The 16450-nt window shown below is 42.1% G+C and overlaps 1 protein-coding gene across 4 annotated transcripts in view; it reads left to right on the top strand.

Annotated features, from left to right (window-relative positions):
• The first annotated feature begins 615 nt into the window (after nt 1-615).
• Nucleotides 616-16450, top strand: part of ENOX1 (ecto-NOX disulfide-thiol exchanger 1) — a 730917-nt gene continuing 715082 nt past the window's right edge. For 3 of the 4 annotated variants that reach the window (XM_053563923.1, XM_053563922.1, XM_053563921.1), the window contains exon 1: nt 616-909. The gene's annotated coding sequence lies outside the window, so the exon portion shown is untranslated. The remainder of the gene's footprint in view (nt 910-16450) is intronic. The other variant, XM_053563925.1, reaches the window with a different exon arrangement.

The following is a 16450-nucleotide window of genomic DNA, read 5'->3' as shown; positions in this document are numbered from 1 at the left end:
GCTGAATGCACCCCAGGCCCCCGTCCTGCATCTTCTGCCCAGGCGGACTGCAGGCTGCCTCGGCCCTACTCCACCTTCTACCCGACGCCCACAGCCTTGGCACATGCCGGCTTCAACCCGGAGTCAGCCACGTGCGCCCAGATTCCCCGCGTGGCCTCTCGGCGAGCCTGGCGCCTCCAAGGTCGCCGTGTAACCGTGCGGTCCCTATCTCTGTTCCCCTGCGCCCCAGCCCAGAAGTCTGTAGAGCAGCGGCGGCGGCGGGAGCGAGCGGCCTCGGCCCCTCCCAGAAGGGGGCAGCGCGACCACGGGCTGCGGGCGCCGCCTCTACTGCATTGGTGGCTGCGCGTTCCGCTCACTCAGCCCGGCTCGGATTCGCAGCCCGAGCGCGCTTCGCCGCCGTCATCCCCTACTCTGCAGCCGCCTCGCGCCCGCAGCTCCTGCAGGCTAGACGCGTTCGATCCTCCTTCCCCGGGTTTACGGATTTCCGGAGGCGAAGAATTTTGCCTCGGTCCCTACGAGCATCTCTCTGCTTCACTCCTCCTCCCCTCGCGATTCCCCCAGCCCGTGGGCGCGCGCGCTCGCTCGCTCACGCACTCACACTCGCAGGCGCGCGTGCGCACGCCCGCGCGCCACGAGCCGCGGAGTCTCCAGCGCCCCTCAGGAGATCCTTCCTCTCTCGGGCGCCGCTACTCACACAGGCTTCCAGCCGCCGCGGGGCGTCCTCTGTCTGCCGCGGCGGGGGCGACCGCGGCTGTGGAGGGAATCGCGGCCGCAGCCCGGCCCCGTCTCGTAGCTCCGTGCCCGGGAGAGAGTCCAGGAGAAGCGGAGAAAGGGGAGGACGCCAAGGCTAAGAGGAGCGGCGCCGCGCCTGGCGCCCGGCTGTCTCCGTTCCCCATACCGCGGCCCCAGGTAAGCTGCTCAGGGGCCCGCAGCATCCCTGAGGCGTCCCGGCTCGGGGCCCGGGTTCTCTGGTCCCGCCTCCGCCACGGCACTTCTACCTAGGCTTGTAGGGGAGTGGGCGAGGGGGAGGGGAGTGGAGCTAGAGGTGAGGCTGGTAGAGAGAGGTGCGTGGAAGCGTGGGGGCGTCGGTGCAGACCCCCGCGCCCGTCCCCGCCGCACCCCAGCCCAAGCTAGGTCACTTTTAGTAGCTGGGGGTGTCTGGTGCCCCAGACAGTTGTTCCCGGCTTTCCTTGCCGCCCGCCAGCCGGTGTCGGCTCGGGGCTCTGCGCCTGCCGCGCGCCAACCACCTTCCCTGAACCTTGGACAGCGCACCCGCCGCCTGTTGTCCCGGGCATCACCCAAGACCCTGTCCTGCCCCTTATCCCTCTGCTCTCTTCTTTCCAGGTTGTCACCCTCCCTCCCTGCATCCCTTCTCCTCCCTGCCTTGGCGGACTCCGCTCTAGTGCGGGCCGGAAACTTTCCTGTGTGCCTCATCTGCGCTAGGTACTATTGTTATTTGTGAGGGTCCCCTCTACGGGAAACTCGGACACCCCGACAGGTCTTCTTCGGCGGGAGCGCTCCCTGCCCTGCCCAGCCCAGCCCAGCCCAGCCCAGCCCAACCCAACCCGAGGCAAAGGAGGCAGTGGGTAACTGGACTCGGCGGCTGCCAGGGTGCAGAGCCCGCGCCTCGGCAGCTGGATGTCCGCTGTCTCCGGCCTCTCTGGACTCGACACGTGCGCGCCTCCCACGGACGCGGCACCTTCCAGACCACCCCACGTCCTCCCCCTGTACGGCCACGGCCACCCATAGGTTGGACACCGGGGTTCGCGGGTCCTGATTGGCTGAAGGTGTAACCCCGCCCCCATTATGGAGGTGGGTGTTTCTGGAGTGTTGTGGTTGTCATCCCGCTGCTAGCACATGGGGAAAGTGGGGTCGACAGGTGGCCTGCGCTGAAGGATCCTCGAGTCCCACTGTGTATACCCATTTAGCCTTCCTTCTCCCTTCTCTTGCTCTTTCCCTTTCCTCTTGCTCAATCTTTCACTGCTATAACATTAAATAACAAAACAAAACCTGGCTTGTAACCCTAATTTTATAAAGAATGTGTTTGTTTAGTGGTAGCGATTTTTAAAAGTGGATTTAGGAAAATGTGAAAAATAAGTGTTTATGGAGAGGTTCCTAGGAAACTGGGCTTCAGATTTAAGTCTGGTAGTTTGGAGAAAGTAATAAAAGGTGCTTAAGGGATCTGGAGAGGGTGAAGAAACTGGGAAGGAAATTGATTCTTAGAGCAGGAAGGACACAGGTGAGCGAGCTTGGGAAGGAAATAGAGAAGGAAGTGGGTCATTTGTGGGCTGAGAGGTGAAAGAGAAACCCAGGTGGGCGCCCTTGAGAGGTAGGTGCATTTCTCTGGGAAAGTGGTGATTTTGGTACTTAGTTAATTATCAAAAAGGTTTGCTTCTGTTGTGCCCGAGTAGTCCCTTTGATAGAGACTTTGTATTAATAATGTTTATCCACGTACTGGATATTTCTTATTCCAGCTTCTTATAATATACAGATTTGCAAGTAGTAATGAATTCCAAAAAGTGAAAAGACCCCTTGAGAGGAATGCATTAGTTTATTTAAAGTGCTTTGGAAATAATTGTGAGGGAAGACCGATGAGCATTGCATAAAATGCAAACATTGTTCTGGCATTATTTAGGGCCTTTGCAGAAATACAAATGATACTGATTTCTCTTCATTTCAATATTTGATTGCCTCTAGCATTTTCAGGCTTTAATTCCTTTAGGCTGTCTTGATGTTGTGTCTGTAGATCTAGAATATTATAATTCTTATCTTCAGAAGCCTTGTCAATGAAAACCAAACAGCAACTGATGAAAGTTAATGTTGACAACTTTATATTGAGTACACTGTGTGTTATTTTATTTGTAAGGTAGTGAAATATGCAAGAGTAACATAGCTTGACTGTTATTCCCCAAGGACTCATATCAAAACAAAGTGGAGAATCACATGAGACTATTCCAGGGAGAACAATTCAATTATTTTTAAGATGAATAAAATTTAAGATTCTTGGGTGCAAACAACAACACTGAATTATCTTTGTACACATTGGTAGCATGTGCTGTTAAGTGAAACAAAATATTAAATATGTTAGATGATTCCAAAGTAGATGGTAAAGGCTTTTCATTTATCATTTTTATGTAAGTAGGCAGAATTGCTTTTCTGTCTGGAAGACTTCCTGTTAGAAAGAACAGGATTTGATAAATCTGGCAAATTGGAAATTATTGCTGTTGTTAAGGAAATACAATTCTTGCTATGCTTTGATTTCTCTAGTTCATGCCTAGAGTTTCCCTCAGGGATTTAGGTTTCAGTTATGGGCCTGTCAAATTTAGTTGGGCTTTCAGGTGCCATATGCATATATGCAAAATATATGTATATATATTAGCACACAGTTATATATTCATATTCTCTGTATCTCTACACAATTTTAGGGTACATTCAGTATACTTAGTCTCGTGTGTGTGTATATATATATATATATATAATTGTCATCCTTAGAATTTTTTCTTGTTCCTTTTTGTCCAAAAGGTGGCTCTGTTTTAAACTGTAGAAAGCATTATCACCAGTAGAATTGGCCAATAGATCATGGAAACAGACAATAGTATTTTGTTGCTTGGCAACCACCTACTGTGAATGAAAAACAAAGCAGTGACAGCTGCTTCCACATCCTGATACACTGTAGCTCAGGCATTGCAACCCTCCAAATAAGATAGATCCACCAAGTTTCATTTGAGTGAGGTGAACCTGTTGTTTTCTTTTCTCAGTGTTTTAAAAAGAATATTAATTTTTTATTTTGATATAATAAAAATTATGTTGTTATTGTGGGATGAAATGAAGCATCTAACTTCAATTTCCCTCTTAAGCCTAGTGTAAACTGAAAAATGCAAGTTTGGGAGGATCGTTCAGCTCTTCCCTTTATAGTTGTTAAACATCGTAAGCGCATTTTTTTGCTGCTGTCAGGTGCTCTTAGGATATTACAAAAACTTGAATTTTCTATAATAGGTCTCAGGATAGCTTCCCTTGGGTCACACCTGAACATTCCCCCCCCCACCCCATTATTCTTTCTTCTTTATATACATAAAATTTGTAACCAAGATTTTTTTCCTAGTAAGAATTTTTAGAAAATATAGTCATATTTGAGAGTAACAATTCATCACTGACACTCTAGGTGAGGCTGTGGTCTTAAATGTGTTGTATATGGTATATTCTATCTTCAAGTCCTATGACCCTCACCTCTTTCCCTAAACTGGGAAGCTCAGTTCCTTGATTTAATGGTAGTTTACTAATCTCATATTTTTTGTGTGAGGTTTTTTTTTTTTTTGTGATTTTCGGTTGGGGCTGGTCTTGAACCCGCCACCTCCGGCATATGGGGCTGGCGCCCTACTCCTTTGAGCCACAGGTGCTGCCCTTGTGTGAGTTTTTAACAGAGAGGAGATTAAAGATTTTGTTGATCACTTTGTATAGCTGTAAAAGTTTAAACATTTTAGGTAATTAATCACTTGGTACAGTTTCCTATCCTGTAAAGCAGTAGACATGCTGTTGGTGTTCTGGGCTCTTTAAATTTCCTGGGGTAGGCTGTGTCCCTGGATAATATTCCTTTCAGTCTTTTATCAAAGCCATCTTGCCAAAGGTGTTACCTAATGCCTGTTAGTGGAGGATGAGTTCTCTATCTCTGGAGAGGTGATAGTGCAGATTATTTCGTAACTCTAATAAAATGATAACAGATGGATTGTTGGATGGCAAAATGGCATCATGTATGCATTATTATTTCTTCTAAACTTAGAAAATGTATATATTATACATTTTGAGGTTCCTCATGCTATTATAAAGAATTTGCATTCCACTGTTTATTATTTATGGAAAAAGTAAGCATTTAACTTTAATACAAAACCTTAAGTAGAAAAACTTGAAGTGGGCTGATTGGAGAAACAGTGTAGTGACAGTATTAAGTACCATTGAAGAGCCATTTTCACCAGAAAAGATGTACTTTTGCAGATTTTTAGGGGGGAATAAATTGATTTACAACATGTTTAACCTAGTTTTAGAAGCCTGCTATTAACTTGTTCTAGCTAGAAGGATTTTCAAACAGAATAATAATTTGGCAGATTTCAAGTGAATTTCATTGATTTAACAACAACAACAACAACAACAAACCTCTTTCCCACTGTCTGGATATAGTTTGTCCAGAAGAAGTACTTGTTTTTGGATAATCTAGTATTAATCTGAATTTCAAGATTTTCTTTTTTTAAATTTTCGGAATTATCTGTTTGTACAGTGTGATGTTAAATATTCAATAATTCATGCATTTAATTTAATCCACTGGAATCTTGAGATGAAATTAACTGTCTTCTGTTTTCACATACAAGATAATTTTTATGTATATGTGTAAACATATACACAATACTTGTATTTTTTCCTTTTTGTCATTTTTCATTCTTATGATGAAATGCTAAAGGACTTGACTTGTGTTTTTTTCATATAGTAAAGAGAACCTTTAAGCAAGAGATATTTATGTTTTCAATTTCCTTATGTCAGCTTCTGCTATTATAACCTGTAAACTCTTACCCACCCAAATAAGATGATTGCTAAAAGCAGACAAATGAATAAATATATAAGTAGGCTCCCATTTGCCACCATCCAAGCTAGCCTGGAAAGCATATTTTCTCATTCTTAGACACAGATATACTTCCACATACGCCTACATACACATAGAGTTTAAGGTCCTATAGACTCTTATTTTAAGGAGGTACAAAATATTATTTAATTGGACTTGTATATGGGAATTTTTAAAGAAAAGATGATATATTCAGATTTTTAGAAATACAGAAAAATAAGTTAAAATTAATTAAATTTTTCACATTTATGCTGATAGTATGACACGTGGTACTGAGAACAGTGCCCAGTACCTACAACAGGGCCTGGCATGTGGTACATGGTAACCATGTATTTTGCGGAGTTAAAGTACCTTCTGTGTTTTTTGGTGTAATGTTGCAAATACTTCAGTCTTTATCTGTGTGATAGTAGATATTCAGAGAATGGAGAAAAGAATTATTGTAGTTTTCTAATAGTTTCTGTCACTGTATTTAAAAAAAAAAAAAAAAAAAAGCCAAACTAGCTAACTTAGCTAGTAATATTTTGAAATATACTTCTTGAGAACGTAGAAAGTTATAACAGGGCTATTGATTTATCCCAAGTACAGAAAAGTGCTTTAATAGCCTATAGCAGCATAACAAAGGTTATGGCAGCAAGTCCCAAAGAATACTTTATTTAGTTGGCTTTAGAGGGTGAAGTTTGCTAGCCCCAATATAATTATCCAAACTGGAATGTAGCCAGGATGCTGTGGTTAACATCCCAAACAGGAGAAAAGCCACAGATAAGGTCTTTAATGACAAAAAGTGGCCAGAGCTGCTGCTTTGGTCTCATTTGCAAGAGAGCACCTTGAGTCTCAGAAGCCATTGTGCACTTGAAGGATAGCACCCAAAGTCACTATCTGGATCCCAAGTACCAAATTTTTAGTCATTGGAAGAAGTCACAACCCCAAGTATTCAGTGCCATTGAAATAAGGCTTTTTTTTTTTCTTTATCCCGTTGAATCTTTGTGAAGTAAGTAGAGAGTGGTAACATCTCTGGAGACAACCGTGGCAGAATCACAAGATAGGTAAAGTCGGCCACACTTCCAAATCCTTCTATAGTGCTGTTTATCTTTCTATCACTGCCTAGGTGTTTATCTCTTTTGAAGTTTAGTCACAGTTGAGTATCAGCAAATCTTTGTTAAGTTGCAAGCTGATAAAACGTTAAGTACTTTTCTGGAGGGATTCCTGTGTGTCTTGCATATGTTAGGTGCTCACTATTTATTTGCTTGATTCTCATAGTGGAATTATTCTCTGGTTTTGTCCAGAGAACCTTCCAGTATCACTTAAACAATCACATACTATGTATTTTCTTTTGGAATTATTTTCTTAACAAACATTTTTTGAGTATTTTTTTTATAAGTACTGCTATATTTGGCTCTGGGAATTATAAGAATTCTTAAGGCGCAGTTCCTGTCCCTGGAAGAAAGCATGCTGCTTTCAGGGAAGTGCACAAATTCAGTGTGGTTTGATAAGTAGCTTAGTTGGTCCAGAGTAGAGGCAGGAGACAGATCATGGAGGACCTGGTGGAGTCCACCAAAGATTTTGAACTTTATAATATTGGCCAGATATTTGCCTATCCATAGAAATTTTATGAGTTGTTTGTCACAATACGGATTTCCAGATTTTACCCATGACCCACTCTCTTCTGCAGGACACAATTCTTCAAGCACTTCCTATTCTCCAAATGAGGGCTTTATCTCCCACATGTGGGGGCAGATTAGTGGTACAACACAGTTAGTGCCCCAGGAGTAGACTTCAACCAGTGACGGAAGAGAACACCTTAGCATCCTCTCTTCTTGGGTGAGATAACGCTGATGCATATTCTCCATGGTGTCTCAGAGCTGCCCTGTGAAGCTGAGCCTCAGTTACCAACAGTGGCAGTCAGCTACACAACCTGCATGTTAAAAATAGTTGTCTCCTCTTTTTATTTCTTTACCAGAAAGAACTCCTAGGATTTTCCCAAGTAAATAACTTCCACTTACATTCAGTCTAAAGGTCAGCTTCGGGAGGAATTTAGCATAAGATGTAGAAGAAGCTGGTGGTGGTGGTGGTGGTTGTTATAATGAGGCAAGTTTGGGAGACCCAGCCTCAGGTGGTGGAGAGCTACTGAAGGATGACACTGAGGCCTAGGCTACTTTAGATTTGCAGCTTGTAAAAGTTACTCTGCCAGATGTGTGGGGAATGGATTGCTAGAGGGTAAGTTGGAGGGATAGAGACCAGCTAGGAAGTAGCACTGCCGGGCAAGCCGTCATGAGCACTTAAGTTAAAGTAAGGGGATGAAGATGCAGGAAAGGATTTGAGATGGATTGCTGCCTAAAAACGTCAGCATGACACGGATGCCTGTGCTATGCCTTCATTTATCCCACTGCTCTTCCTCAGACAAGCTTTCAGTCCTCCACCCTGCCGGTTGCCCTGTCCTGCCTGTTAGACTTGGCACCCCTGGAAGGGTTGGGAGTCCCTTGTCTTGCCTATAATCTTGGTTAGCCTTTATAGCATTAAGTAGCACAATTCTGGATATAAATAAAAGAAGAAAGAAATATTAATTAAAAATATGAATAATTCACTATCAGATCATTAAAGGAAGAAAGTTACATTTTATAGAAAGGATTTGTGGAGTTGTAGAGAAGGAGCGTGCCTGTACGTTTTGTAAAGAATAGTGATTTCTCCCCGCCTCGCTTCTGGGAAAGAGGTGATTTTCATCCACCATCAATTTCTGGAAGACCTAGCATGACTGTATGCCCTTATATCTATTGTTTTCTCTGCTGCTCTGATAGCCTATATTTTAGCTAAGTGAATGAGTGGTAACTGGGAACAGGGTTGGGTTTTTTGGCCTCTCATTCTGTCATAATGCCAGGCTTTTGACTGAAATTTTTCCCATCAGCTCTTAGGCCATTACTTCCCAAAGGAGATCAAGAGGTATAGACAATGAGAGAAAGAAAATATAAACATGTAAAAAGAGCTGTTTTGGATTGAATTCTTTAGTTATGAAATGAGCAGGTTGAAGCTTGTTAGGTGATACGATGTAAGATGGGGCAGGCTTCTCATCGTCTCATGTATGCATGCTAATATTCTGGCTCTTTTTGTAGTCAGAAATGTGAAATTTGAGTAATCCAGTAAGAGTGACCTGACACCATCATCTTTTGTAAAAGTAGCATTGATTCAGTGACAAAGAGAAGACCAAATTATGAGCAGTTGTGGAGTGGGCCAGCAAGGAGCTTTCCAGGGAGACCAAATCGTCACGACAGCAGAAATATGGAGCATGTGAGTGTGAAAGAGGCCCAAGATGCCAGTGGTGGGACACAGTGCAAAGGAAGAGGCCTCGGTGATTCAGGATGTCATGCACGTAATTACTATATTTTTAATTAAATTCTTTATTTTGAGATAATTATAGATTCAAATGAGTTATAGAGAGATCCTGTTACTTAGTTCCCACAAAATTAACATCTTACAAAAATATAGTATAACCAAAATAAGTAAATAAATAAAAATTAAAAAAATATAGTATAACCAGAATATTGTCGATACGTTGATACAATGCACTATCCTTGTTCATATTTCCTGAGTTTTACTTATACTGTATGTATTTACTTTTGTGAAATACTTATGACATTTTTTCTTTTTAAAAGTTAGGGCCTGGTTTGGCCCCTGTAGCTCAGTGGTTACAGCACCAGCCATATACACTGGGGCTGGAGGGTTTGAACCCGGCCTGGGTCTGCTAAACAACAATGACAACTACAACAAAAAAATAGCTGGGCATTGTGGTGGGCGCCTGTAGTCCCAGCTACTTGGGAGGCTGAGGCAAGGGAATTGCTTAAGCCCAAGAGTTTGAGGTTGCTGTGAGCTGTGACACCACGGTACTCTACCAAGGGCGACATAGTGAGACTCTGTTTCAAAAAAAAAAAAACAAAAGAAATTAGGGCCTTTTTAATTCTAGATATTTAAAAAGAAATCTCGCCTCTTTGGACTAGTTCTGACTTAATTGTAACTAAAGAAGGCGTGATAAAGAATAAATTTCCCGACCTCTTTCCAACTTAGATTCTGCAGAACAGCACTGGGGCCACTGGAACATGACAAGAGGTCAGTTGGCTGTTCTGTCCAAAGGTAGACATACTTTATTCTTTTGTGGCCAATGTATGGCAATACGCAAACCTTTTAAAAGTATGTCTATTGCAATAGGAGCTTGCTTGTTAAAGCGGACTGTCCCTCTTCTTTTCACCAGCATTTCTGCCCTTCTCCCTTGTGGTGGGTGCAGCATGCCTCACTCTTCCCGCGTCCTCTCTGCCTCAGAGGAGGCACACCTCTGTAGGCTGGTTTCCCAGGTTTCTGAGTCAGCTGGCTTGCTGTTTCTACCCATGGGAGGCACTAGTGGGAGATGGCAGGGAGAAGGCAGAGTCAGATATTTGTTCTTTTCCCTGGCATTGGGCGGCACCCAAGGCAGTGGCAGACCCTCCTCAGTAGCACAGCCCATGATTGACACGTTCTCTGGTTCTACCTGCTCACTGGCGACCTTGCTGCACAGAATCCTGCAGCACCCAAGGGAGTTAGGGCTTCTTGGCCTTGCTAATCTGCATTACATCACTGTCTGGTGTTAGGCTCTCTGTGCCTCTATGACCCGAGTAACCAGTTTTCTAAAGTACTTTAGAGATTTCTATTTTCCTATTTGGATGTTTCCTAGTTCCTCAAAGTATGAAAATGGTGTAAATCTGATGAGGTTTTTCTCTTCTGACATTCTTATTTCTTCTACTGCAAAAAATCTTGAGTTGGGGCAGAAGATACCCACATTTATAATCTCACCCTGCCCCACCAGAAATCTTAGACACTTTACTGACGCTTCATTCCCTCCAAGTCTCTGGTTCTCTAAGCCCTGATATTTTCCCTTTGTCAAATATTTTTGGCAATTTGGTCATCTCCCTCCAATTTCTCTGTTATTCTGTCTTTCAGCCCCTCGTTTGCTCACCTTCCCTATCCTCTGCTCTTAGAAGGGTTTGGCTTTGCTGGAATCTTGCTTTCCTGCATAAGGATGCTTTTCATAGTGTTATCAGTCTGCTTCACCTTATCTCCTGTGAAGTATGTAACAAAAACAATGGTAAGAATGTTGATAAGAATGCTTTGGGAAGAGGGGAATGGACTCATGGAGTGTCTTCATATATGAAACTGATTTAGAAGGTGTGTCAAGGAATCCAAGCGAGGGGCTATGAGGCAGTCACACAACACACTGCCTTAAGGAAGGGGGCACTGAGGGGCAGCTTGAAATCCTGAGGGATGTTGATGGGGCTGTCTTATGACACAGGCTCTCCTCCCCTTGTTGGAGAGCAGTTTTGTTGGTTGCCACATAACAGTCCCACAGTAGCTTCATCCTTTATCCAGGGGTTCCCAACCAAGCACAAAGAGCTGAGAGATGGAGCCTCTATTAACAAAAAGCTTCATACCCATCTCCAAGATGTTCAAAACAGCACAACTACCACCCAGTTTTGGGTGCCCATCCTCAGCTGCCAGGAGCAGTGCCTTTAGGCATTGTGGCACATATGGGGATACTCTTAAAATTAACTAGCAGCTGTGCACATCACCCCTAAGTCCAAGACCTGGGGCCTGGGAAAATCCAAAGCCTTGGCAAAAGAAGAACTTAAGTATAGAAACATAGCCTGTGGTACGAGTAGTAAATGTGTTCAGGTCCAGATATTTTTCTGCCCTTGAGGTGGGAGCTGGGGAATGCTTTGTGGTCTGGTGCACACACTTATGAACAGTTGGATCTTTCTGGAACCTGCCTGTAAGGCCACTGCTTGCTTTGTTCTCCATGATGATCATAAGTGGTGAGAGCTGGGTGGGAGAATTGTGGATTAGACAGCTCTGAGGGAGCTGAAAAAAGAAAAAAAAACTTATTTTGAATAGGCATAAGCTTTAAAGGCAAGTAATTAAGACCTACTTCAGCCTCGTGGCAAGTTCAGGTTCTAGTTAATACAAGTGCAAGATGGGAAAAAAATAAATCACTTGCATACCTGTAATCTGTTTAGTAACAAAGCCCCAATTATGCCTGCTCTTATATGAGTTTAGCTTTTATTTTCCTTTCTCTTTATCTCTCAGACCTGCCTGAGCTCAGGGCTCTTATTTTCTAGTAGTACTCTATACACTTTTCTTCAAGAAAGTCATGCCTGTGTGAGAGCAGCCATCAGTTTCTTGTGACATCCTTCCCAATTCTAGTCTTTTACACATTTCAACTGTGTCTTTTCTTCAGAGACATACACACTGTGTTTATTTCCGTATTACTCAGTAACGTGCTGTGGCGTGCGGAGAGCATCTTTAAGTGGATTTTTCTTGGGCATTAGGGTCTTGATTCTGTCAAGTAACACAAAGCAGGTGCAGCATGAGTTGGAGAAACGGTTTTCTGTGCACTGGTTGATGCATTCTATATTGTGTTGAGTTGACCTCAAGTAGTGTGTGATTTTTCTCATCTAACTATTAAAAGAATAATTTTGAAATGCATATTTGAAGTCTCCTATAATATTTTTGACCTATCCCTATAATCATTTTGTAGTAGAGATTTAAAGTATCTTGAGAAAAGCATGCTAGATATTTGTTGTGCCAAATTAATAGATATTTAATGTGCTAAGTTCACACCAGGTGCTGGGAGTGAAGTGGTGAACAAAATAATGGCTAGTCCTGTCCTGGTAGGAGTCTACAGTTTACTGGAAAGAACATCAAACAAACATGAAAGTAATTATGTAATTGGAACTCACGATAAGTACTTGGAATAGGCTGTATTTTTCTGAAGTGCTGGTATGAGAGAGTGGTAGATAAATTAATATCTGAAGGGTGATTAGGGTATCCAGGTTGGAAGTCCAATGTGTGAAGCCTAGATGTGAGAAAAGCTTTGCTGCTGGGAAACTGAAAGATGGCTAGTGTGGCTGCACAGTAGAGCATGAAGGTGGGCAGAGGTGAGGAATGAGGCTGCTGAGGTGGAGGCTGGGGCCTGATTAAGCCACACTTACCAGGCTATGCTGTGAATTTTGGATCTTATCCGAAGTGCAATGGGGAATACCTCTGGGTTTTGTTTTTTTCTTTGCCTTAAAAAAAAAAAAAAATCAAGGTGAAATTCGCATAACATAAAATGAACCATTTTAAAGTGAACAGTTCAGTGGCATTTAGTATATTCCCAATGTTGTGCAACTACCATCTGTTTCTATTCTAAAAAATTTTCATCATCTCAAGAGGAAACTATGCCCATTAAGCAGTGATCAAAGGGTTTAAAGGGAAACGATGTGGTCTGATTTGTAGTATTTAAGATCTTTCTGGCAAGTTTCTAGAGAAAGGGATTGGAGAGGGCACAACTGGAAGCAAGAGAACCAACTTGGGAATTACTGTCAAATCTGTAGGTAGATAGTGGCAGCTTCTAGGACAAGGGGCAAGAATAGTGACCAAAGATACAGAGAAGCGTAGAATGATCTAAAATAAGTTTGTGTAATCAGGCTTGATTATCTGTGACTAAACCACCTCATAATTATTTGTATCACTGTTTCCTAATGGGGATGATCCATACCCTATTCAAATCTGTCTAGGGTACTCATTCAAAGTATATCTGCTTAAAGCCATCTCAAACTAATGAAGAAAACTGGAGATGGTCCTTAGAAATTATTGTTGGGGCTTGGCGCTCATAGCACAGTGGTTATGGTGCCAGCCATGTACACCGAGGGTGGCGGGTTCGAACCTGACCTGGGCCAGCTAAACAACAGCTAAACAACTGCAACAACAACAACAAAATAAAAATAGCTGGGCGTTGTGACAATAGCTATTCCCTTGCCTCAGCCTCCCAAGTAGCTTGGCGTTAGGAAGGTTGAGAACCACTGCGCTATTGATAGATTCTGAAGCCAAATATGTAATATGGACTATTTAATAGTGAGTACTTATTTATTTTTTCTTAGAGTACTGTGACTCTTCTAGAATTAAATGGTTCCTGATTGTGAATAATGGCATTATCATGAAATACAGTGTAAGTACAATATAACATTTTATTGTAAAAGCAAGGAAGAATAACTGCTGGAAATTAACTTGTAAAACAAACCATCCCAGTATATTTGCAATTATCCTACATCTGTAAGATTCCTGTTATTTTAAAGAAATGTTTACCCCAATGAACTGATTATAAAAGCCAGAGTTTTTGAGAACTTTTCTTTTTGGAAAGATTCTACAAGCTCTCGTAAAAATCAACCAATGATTTTTGAATTTTGAAATTTTGGATGGATTACATAAGTGACATGTAATTTATTGACATGTGGTGGGCCTCCTTCCATGTCAATAAATACATATATTTTTAATGACTTAATACTTTCATGTTGAAATTTTTATATGTAACTTCTGTTTTCTGCTTGCCTTGGGGTGGGTATTTGTAGCCCAGAGCTACCTCTTAGACCTGTCACTGCCAGCCTGAATTTATAGCACTCAGATGTCTTTAACCCAAGTGGTGTTTGAGATCTTTCGGATAATCTCCTCTTACCTCCCAATTTATGAAATGTGTTTAATTAAATTATAATTTTAGAACTGAGAGGGGTCATGGAGAACATCTGGTCCTCTAGGTTGCTTGAAACTGTAGCCTTTGGAGAGCTGGAAGTGACTAAGGCTCTGCTGCAGAGGGGTGGGGATGAGGTAGGTCCTTGGGGATTTATCCCATGAAGAAGGTGTGTACACCCAAGGAGAGCCCGTCTATCTCTACCTGACCTAATGGCACTTACAGGCGGCCGCCCCTCTGCTGCTTTCAGGTGGCCGTGATAGCCCCTGCTTTCTGCTCGCAGCTTTCTGGTTGCCATGCCTCTCCCCTCCCACCACAAGGATTCTCTTCTCAGTTTTTGGGATATGAAGTGTTCAGCTTCTTTAAAAAGATATTTCATTTTGATTAATGTTATTTTCACTCTTCTGGAAAGACACTTAGATACCTCCGGCTGTGTTTCTTTTTCAGCATGTATAAATTCAGATTTGAAAGAGATTTCATTGCTTCATCATGGAATTTTATAATGAAATAATATTTTGTCTGTCTGGCTAGTTTCTTTCTTTTTTTGTTTTTTCTCCTAGAACACTTAAGTTTGGAGAGGGATATGAAACAAAGCTGTCCATTTATTTTAGACTAAAAGCAGAATCAGTAAATAGCCAGATTTTTTTAAAAGCTTGTCCCCCCAACACAAAAATTCATGTTATTGTGCAAGGGCAAACACTATAGAATACAAAAAGGAAAGTGAAACTTATCAGAAAGCCTACTAGAAATAACTATGGTTGAAATTTTAGTAAAGTTCTTCCAGTCATATCTTTGAGTCTGCGTGTGTATTTACATATACTTACACACACAGTATATGCAGACCAAATTCTAAATAATTTTGTCTGTGCTGTTACGTAATCCATTTTTTTTTTCTAGTGACATGTGGTGGGCCTTTTTCCATGTCAATAAATACATATATTTTTAATGACTTACTACTTTCATTAGATGCCTTTCCTTGTAAGTAATAGAATTTTTAGGGCAAACTGCCATAAGAAAGAACATGTTCACATATTGAAAAGTCCAGTGAGTGGGGGCTTCAGGCATGTTTTAAATCAGGATTTAGGATTTATTTATTTATAAATGTGCATTTCCTGTTCTTTGTCATACTCCTTGTAGTAGTAAATTATTGCAGCTCTAGGGGCACATTCATCATCCAGAGGACCAGAGCTGTTCTTCTTTAATCTTGGCTTCCTTCTTCTTGGACCATCGGAGGTCATGTGACCCGGAAAATATTATTTTCTGATTGTCTTATATTTGAGTAGAAGTTTAGTGTTCTGTTAGGAAAGATGGGGAGATGCCTTGCTGACTAGGCAGCTAATGGTGCCTGTCAGAGTTTACTCTAGGTTTAATGACAGACAGTTGTTTACAGCTTTTCATTCTAAAAATCATTACTGCTCTAAGCACACTTGTATGTATACTATTTTACACTTGTGCTGTTACCTCATTTGGGTAAATTATTACTGAAAGAATTGCTGGATCAAAAAGTGTGCCCATTTTTCACTTTGCATAGCCGTCAGAGATATAAAGGCACACTTTTCCCCCCAATTATGTGTTGATACTCCTCAAATGCCTATTGTGAGTTGGGTTATTTTAATTTTTTTAGTCTCTGAATTTTTAAGTGGAGGCTTCAGAATTAAAGCAGAATTTCAGGTGTCAACAATTTCTCTGAGCCAGACAAATTGGAAGTGACATTTGCTGTTAATCAAAACTCCTGTGGCATTAAAATATTTCTCTAGGAAGGTGAAGAGGAAAGGATGGAGAGGTGTGTGTTCAGCCAGCTGCCAGCCCAGTGCGTGGTGGATGACTGCCTGAGAGGTAGGCCATTTCGGAGCCCCTGAGTGCTCACCTGTGTCTCACTGCTGACACGTGCTTTCTCTCCAGGCAGTCTGTTACTGTGTACCCCCCATTCCAATACAGACTGTGGAAACCGGAGACACATAACTGGGAGTACAAGGAGCTGATGGCCATTTATGCATTTACTCTGTCCTTTCTTCTTCTTCTTTTTTATTAAGTCAGATACACATAGATCATGAATATGTTCATGCATACGTGGGGTACAGTGTGCTGATTTTTTTTAATACAATTTGATGTGCTTAGATCAAACAAATCAACATAGCTTTCACCTCATTTACGTGATTATTGTGCCAAAACATCTATTTTCTACACTTGACAGATTTGACTTGTACCCTTATCCTTTCAACTGTAGCTTTTCTGAATTCTTGGTGTTTATTTAGTGAAAAATTTTAACTTAGAAATCAGTGGATTCCGGGATGGCAGCACCTAGTGTGCCTTGGTCTCCTTTT

The sequence above is a fragment of the Nycticebus coucang genome, chromosome 15, assembly GCF_027406575.1.
Source record: "Nycticebus coucang isolate mNycCou1 chromosome 15, mNycCou1.pri, whole genome shotgun sequence".
In the NCBI taxonomy this organism is placed as follows: domain Eukaryota; kingdom Metazoa; phylum Chordata; class Mammalia; order Primates; family Lorisidae; genus Nycticebus; species Nycticebus coucang.
This window is presented reverse-complemented; position numbering and strand designations above follow the sequence as displayed.